General features: G+C 42.6%; 1 pseudogene; it reads left to right on the forward strand.

Annotated features, from left to right (window-relative positions):
* The first annotated feature begins 2177 nt into the window (after positions 1 to 2177).
* LOC130830426 (60S ribosomal protein L23-like) lies at positions 2178 to 2600 on the forward strand (annotated as a pseudogene).
* Positions 2601 to 6950: the final 4350 nt, after the last annotated feature.

Raw genomic sequence — 6950 nt, forward strand, 5'->3', positions numbered from 1 at the left:
AGCAGTGGAATCATAAAGTGATTATTCTTAAGAACAGTGTTCTAGAAACCCACCCTCATGGCTCTTCAGACAGGAAATAGCAATATCATTTCAGGAATTATCAATGATCTTTCATTTCCTGTAAAGTCATAGAGAAAAAGGAGGAAACGATATATTCAGCTTGCAAAAACTGCAGCTTCTAACACGTGCCAATTCTTCCTTATCAAAGGCTTCAAAAGTCAATCCCAATGTGAATAGAATAACGCCATTGGTTGAAATGACTGTGCTTATATTGGTTATTTACAATATTCTGTCACATTGATGCTCCAAATGCTGTTTCCTACAAGGATTTTGGAATATGTTATATACACCAATGACTACTTTACAGTAGATATTTTTGCGATATTGAAGAGTTTTTCATTTTCAGGTAAGGATCAGACAAGAGCCTTAAATGACAACTTTTTTTTAAAGCTGTCTGCCTTTTTTAATGGAAGTTTTCTTTTTTAAAGGTGAAGTATGCTGTTCTTTATGATGGCTTTGTTGACACCAACAGAAATTCAATGTAAATCTCTGAAAGTGAATCAGGTAGGATTACCTACATGTTGTTCTTGGAATTCAGCTCAGCTTACAGAAAACTGTCAGTTATTTTCATTTTCCATTTCCCAGGAAAACATAGTCTATGATTAAGAGAAGCTCATTATCCCAAAGCAGCCAATCAAGAAAGCATACCCTGTCACCACGTGAGACATGGCTACATCTGGGTCAACATTATGAAGAAATACTTTATCAACATGTAAACATGAGCAGTTTCAGGAAGATGGCCTTCGCATTCCTGCCTTGTGTTTCATCAAAATCAGGACACGGAACTCATGCTTCCAGACAGAAGTCAACTCCGCTTTGACCCTTGTTTCCACCAAGTTCACCAACACTCCAGAAAAGCAGAGTTGTCTGGATGAAACCAAAGAATCTTCTGGCAACCCCCAAATCCTGCCCCTGACAGGAGCCTATACAAAGTGAGTCTGAGAAATGTAATACATCTTAGGAATGCATCTGAAAAACAGCAATATTATATCCACAAGGGGAAAAGTCTTCCTGGGGATTAGCGTGGGCTCTGAAACTTGATTCTTCTCAAGCTTTCATAATTGTTATCCCAATTAATGGAAGTGCAGACACCGTTCTTCTATTCCCAGGTACAATCATGTCACGTTCCTCTGAAGCTCACAAAGCCATTTGCTTCAACACTGCCCTCCGGGAGGGAGTCCCGGGGTCAATGACCCTCCACAGAAGCCTATCATCTACCTACTGTACAAGCACATTTTCTTTGCATTTCAGTCATGCCCTGACCTTGGAGAGGACGATGGAAATGGGAATGCCTGAGTAACTTTCTACTTATAAACCAATTATTTTCCTATTGGCACCTTCACACTGCAATCACTGACATAAAATCCTTTACCAAACAGAATGTAAGAAATGAGAAATCGATTGGATTTCTAAAGTTTGCTTTGAACTCAGCCATTAATAAGAGGTGTCCTTTAAGAGGAAAAGTCTGTCTGTAAAAGTGACTCCACATCAGAACCCAGCTGTGCTACTTCCTGAGGAGATGCGGCCACTTCCAATCAAAGCATAGGAACTCTTATTCATTTTTAACTGAATCAACAGAGAAGTACTATTTTTCTACCAAAAAAAGGAAGGAAAGAATGCTTTCATGTAGATCTACACAAGCTAAACTTACACCAAAAGCTCATGCAAGGTCAATGAATAATGAAGTTTTCTGCTGGCACCATGGACTCTGCCCTGCCGTGACCCTCTTGGATGATCTTCCTCAGAGGGCAGCTTGGCTACCTCCTTTCTCTTCTCCAGGTCTTCATTCAAATGCCACCTGGGCGAGGCCTTCCCTAACCATCTGTTGACAATTGTAAAGCCCCTGCCCCACCATGCCCACCTGCTTTCTCCACTTGACTTTCCTTTATAACTCTTCTATACCTGACATTCTTCACATTTTGTCTAGTCCTTTATTCTGCTTATTTCATGCCTCCTCTCACGAGAAGGGATGCCCCGTGAGGACAAGAAGATAACAACAGCCCCCGAACAGAAACCATCATAGAGCAGCCACTCCGTAAATATAATGATAAAAAAAAGTTTAAAATGCAAAGTCAAAATAAAATCACCTGGCTTTTTGTCCCTTTCCAGCATTTAAGATGTCGAAGCGAGGACGTCGTGGGTCCTCTGGTGAGAAATTCCGGATTTCCTTGGGTCTTCCAGTAGGAGCTGTGATCAACTGTGCTGACAACACAGGAGCCGAAAATCTGCGTATCGTCTCTGTGACGGGGATCAAAGGATGACTAACAGACTTCCTGCTGCTGGTGTAGGTGGAATGGTGATGTCCACAGTCAAGAAAGGCAAACCAGAGCTCAGAAAGAAGGTACATCCAGCAATAGTAATTCAACCACGAAAGTCATACTGGAAAAAAGATGGTATATTTCTTTATTTTGAAGATAATGCAGAAGTCATAGTAAACTATAAAGGCAAGATGAAAGGTTCCGCCTTTCACAGGACCAGTTGCAGAAGAATGTGCAGACTTGTGGCCCAGGACTGCATCCAGTGTTGGCAGCATTGCATGATTTGTCTGTGTACTTGTAAAAAATTAAAATTAAAATAATAAAATAATAAAATAAAATAAATCACCCGCCATGAACAAGTAGCCACCTTCTCTCCACTAAGGCAGACAGTATGGTGAAGCCATTGCCCAGTAAGCCAAGGACAAGACAGCAGGAGAAACGTTGCTCATGCCCTGGCACATCAGATACTAAGCCTCGTACCTTCCATTTCATCCTGGAGCCCTGATCCCTGTGCACATCTCCACTTGAGAGACTAGAGAGAAGAGGGGAGATGTTCCCTCTGTTTTCCAGCTTGCTTATCAGCTCACTGGCGAGTTGTATCCAGGACCGACTTCACGGGGATGCAGCCTGAATCATCCCACAGGGCCCGGCACTCAGAAGGGACCCCATGTTTGGTTCAATGCTCTATTGTCACTATCTTGAAATTGTTAATAACTTTACCTTTGAAGGGACTTCCATGGTGGTGCAATGGTTAAGACTCTGAGCTCCCAATGCAGGAGGCCCAGGTTCAATCCCTGATCCGGGAACTAGATCCCACATGCATGCCACAACTAAGAGTTTGCATGCCACAACCAAGGAGCCTGCCAGCCGCAACTAAAGAGCACACATACCACAACTAAGGAGCAGGCTAAGCCACAACTAAGGAGTCCAGATGCCACAAGTAGGACCTGGCACAATTAACTAAATAAATAAATAATTCATTTAAAAAAACAATTTTACCTTTGAATATGTCTTTGAAAGTCATGTTCAAAGGGACAATGGAGCAGGTATATGTGTAGAGAAGAGTCATGACATAAAGGAAAATCTTCATATTTTAGTACCTTTAACAGTACTTTTCCCTTCTTTTTCAACAAGCAGCCCCATTTTCACTTTGCTTTGGGCCCCAAAAATCATGCAGTTGGTCCTGGTTGTATCCATGTTGTTTCTGGAGGGCAACAAAAACTTTCTAAGGCAGAAGACATCCATTCTGTCCTATATGGTCTGTTCTCCCAACTTGAAAGAAATGTGGTCGTCTTTTTGGCTGGCAACAACCCCCACCACCAGGCATAGATTCAATTAACGCAGAAATTAAGGAAAGCAATTGGAGCAAGGAGTTGATTGTGAAAAGAAAGAAAAAATAAAATTCTTTTATAAAAATAATTACTGAAAATGTTAACAATAGTAGCTTGGACACTTTTTGTTGGTTGGGAACTTTTCAAAAAGTTATTTCTTAAAATCATATGACAATATCTACTACAACTGCACCATGTACTAAAAGAAAATTGTTTCGTATACCTCTTCCTGGGGGGAGGGTAGAGATTAGTGAACATAACCCTAGACTTCTCAAATACTGGAGAGAATTTGGCCATTCAGTGATTATGCAAATTAATAAAAGGCAACGTACATCTTTTCTTCTGCAAACTTCTAATTTTGAGAAAACTCTATGAACTCACAGGTTAAATTAAAATACAAGGCAATTTAAATGAGCTGAGAAAAAATAAAAGTTAGATGGGTCATGCATAAATTAAATATTCATGACACCCAAATTTGGTAACTTTCAAGAAATAAAAAAGTTTAACCTCATATTCCCAACTGAGTAATATTTTCCTAACTAACCAGCCCTTCCCTATGTCTCTATTTCCAGGATGCTATCAAAGAAGATTTTACCTGGGCAAACACCTGTAGGGACCAGACACATAACACAAATGTATGAATCAGACTGGATACGAGATGACAGAGGAGATGGGACAGTAAGAACTGCGTGTGTTGGGACTTCCCTGGTGGTCCAGGGATTAGGACTCCCCACTTCTACTGCAGGGCGCACAAGTTCAATCCCTGTTCAAGGAACTAAGATCCTGCAAGCCGAGCAGCAGGCCAAAGGAAAAAAAAAAAAAAAAGGCTGCATATGTCCCTTGTAAAGCAGTGTTTTGTTTTGTTTTGTTTTGTTGGAGGCCTGTGTTAGTCTGGGTCTTTGAAAAGCAAAAACCAAGAAGAGAGGATTAAATGTACGAGTAATTTTTTAAGAGAAGTGCCTACAAAAGAATGGGAAAGGAGCCAGGCTCTGAGATGTGGAACTGTGATGCAGGTCTGACCTGAAGGAAGGAGAGGGGGAAGGAAGGGAGTTTGCGTGGATGCCTCCTAGGCTGCCTGCAGCTCTACAGAAAGTTCAGCAAGGCCACTGGGGGAGGCCTAAAGCCACAGTCAGAGGTGTCATATCTCTGCCTCAGTTTCCTGCCTCGCTCCATACCAACCAGTGATGGATTTCAAAGCTCACTGGTTTGAAAGCTGGGGCTGGATGTTAGGTATGGCCCCCACCACTGGAGATCTGAGGTCATTCTCACAGCCCCCAGGGTGCCCACAAAATACACCTGCAGACCAGCAGTTTGAGACACTGCCTGGGCTCAGGTTACAGGTTACTTTCTCTCGACATCTTTCCCTTGATGAACCGCTGTTGTCTTTCTGTGTCTATACATCTTTTCAGACACAAGGAGAGTTTAGTCATCCACCGCCCAATTCAGAGACATTGAAAGGATTCATCAGTAGAAGAACAGGTCTTGCACTGCTAGAAGCAACCCATTTTCAAACCTGACTCTCCTCGTAGATCTGTTGGAAGTCAAGCACTGGAGTTGCCTTCAGGCCAGAAAACTTGGATCAGGTGTCAGGTTGTTCCATGTCCCCACAGAGGTCACGGTGCCCTTTGCTGGTTCCAAAGCCAGATAGTTATGCAGGAACAAACAGCATTTTTTAACCAATTGATTTTATGCCAGTTTTTGAAACATAAAGGAATCTCTCATCCTCTGCTTTTTGTACAGAAATGTGTTCCCCTTGGGAAAGTTCCAAAGATCCCACAGTTCCTCCCATGGATACAGAAATAGTGTCAGTGTTATATTCAAAAAGTTGAGAAGACAAACCCTGAGCACTACCAGACCCAGAGTCTGTGAAAATATTAGAAGCAGTGTTGCCACACAGCAGGGCTTAAAGTATCACGGCTGTATTCCCCAAGGTGGCCGCAAATTAGCAAAATTATTCTGCTGAAGCCCGAAAGAAAAGAAAGAAGAAAGCTCCCTGTAAATACGGAACCGGTGAAGAGAACAGCAACAAAAGGGCATTCTTTTAAAAACACGAAATATGAAACACGAAGGAAGATTAACAGCTAAGCCTTCGCGGGGTGGGGGGGAACCAGGAGAAAAAAGATAACTTTGTTGTTGACATGTCCAAAATGCCACCTGGGAAAGCTGATTGCAAGGGGCTCATCAGGGGGAAACAATGCTACACGATGTGTTCTAAAGATGGAATCATGACATGATCTGTGTGTTGCGTTTCCAGGTCACGGGTCTTCTACTAGGACATTCAAACATCCTCAAATCCAACCTGTCCCCCAACAGATACCCTGCCCTCATGTTTCCTTTCAGGAAATGGCAACTCCCTTTCCAGTGAGTTCAGCTGCGTTCACTGGAAACCTGTCCATGTTGGAAAACGTCTCTCCTCCACCCTGATACCACCCATCATCAAGACCTCTTGGTTTCACTTTCTCTTGACTCCATCTGCTTCTCGTAACCCTAACCTCCACTCTGGTCTAAACGAAGGTCACTTTTTTCCTACAGAGACAGCCATCCAACTGGTCCCCTGGACTAGACTCTTTCTCCCCATCCCCATCATTCTCCAAAGAGCAGCCAGTTATCGTCCCAAGACATAATTGGTTCATAGTGTTCCACTATAGTCTCAACCTCTCTGGCGGCTTCCAATTCTGCTTTAGTTACAAAGACCCTCGTCCTCAACATGCCCAACAAGATCCTCATGTGTGTACCCACCCGTTGCTAACACATCCACCCCATCTCCTCGTCTCCCTACACAGCAGTGACACAGCCTCCTTACTCCTCTCTTCAAATACTGCACTCTTCGCTGTATCAGAGCCTTTGCAAACATTGTTCCCTCTCCTCACCTCTTCCTTCCTGCATTCCATGGAGTTCAGAAGGATTTTCCTCAAGAAAGCCTTCCCTGACACATCCTTAACTACCACGTCCCAGAACAACTGAGGTCCTTTTCACACTTTTTGTAACGTGGTTGCCATTTTAGTGTATTTATGGGGTGATTTGACTAATCTCTGTCTTTATATCTAGAGTGATGGCAGGAACTATGTCTGTTTTCTCAGTCATTTCCCTTGCTGGTAGCCTAGCACCTGGCATATAACTGAATAATTGTGTTGGATGGATGGATGGATGGATGGATGGATGGATGGATGGATGGAAGGATGGAAGGATGGGTGGAAGGCTAAGTACAAAAATATTATAAATGCATAAACCAAATACATCTTTCCAGAAGCAGAAATAAATTTCAAATGTAGGTAAATGCTAATGAGTAAATATACCACAT

The sequence above is a fragment of the Hippopotamus amphibius genome, chromosome 10 (genome assembly GCF_030028045.1).
Source record: "Hippopotamus amphibius kiboko isolate mHipAmp2 chromosome 10, mHipAmp2.hap2, whole genome shotgun sequence".
Classification (NCBI taxonomy): domain Eukaryota; kingdom Metazoa; phylum Chordata; class Mammalia; order Artiodactyla; family Hippopotamidae; genus Hippopotamus; species Hippopotamus amphibius.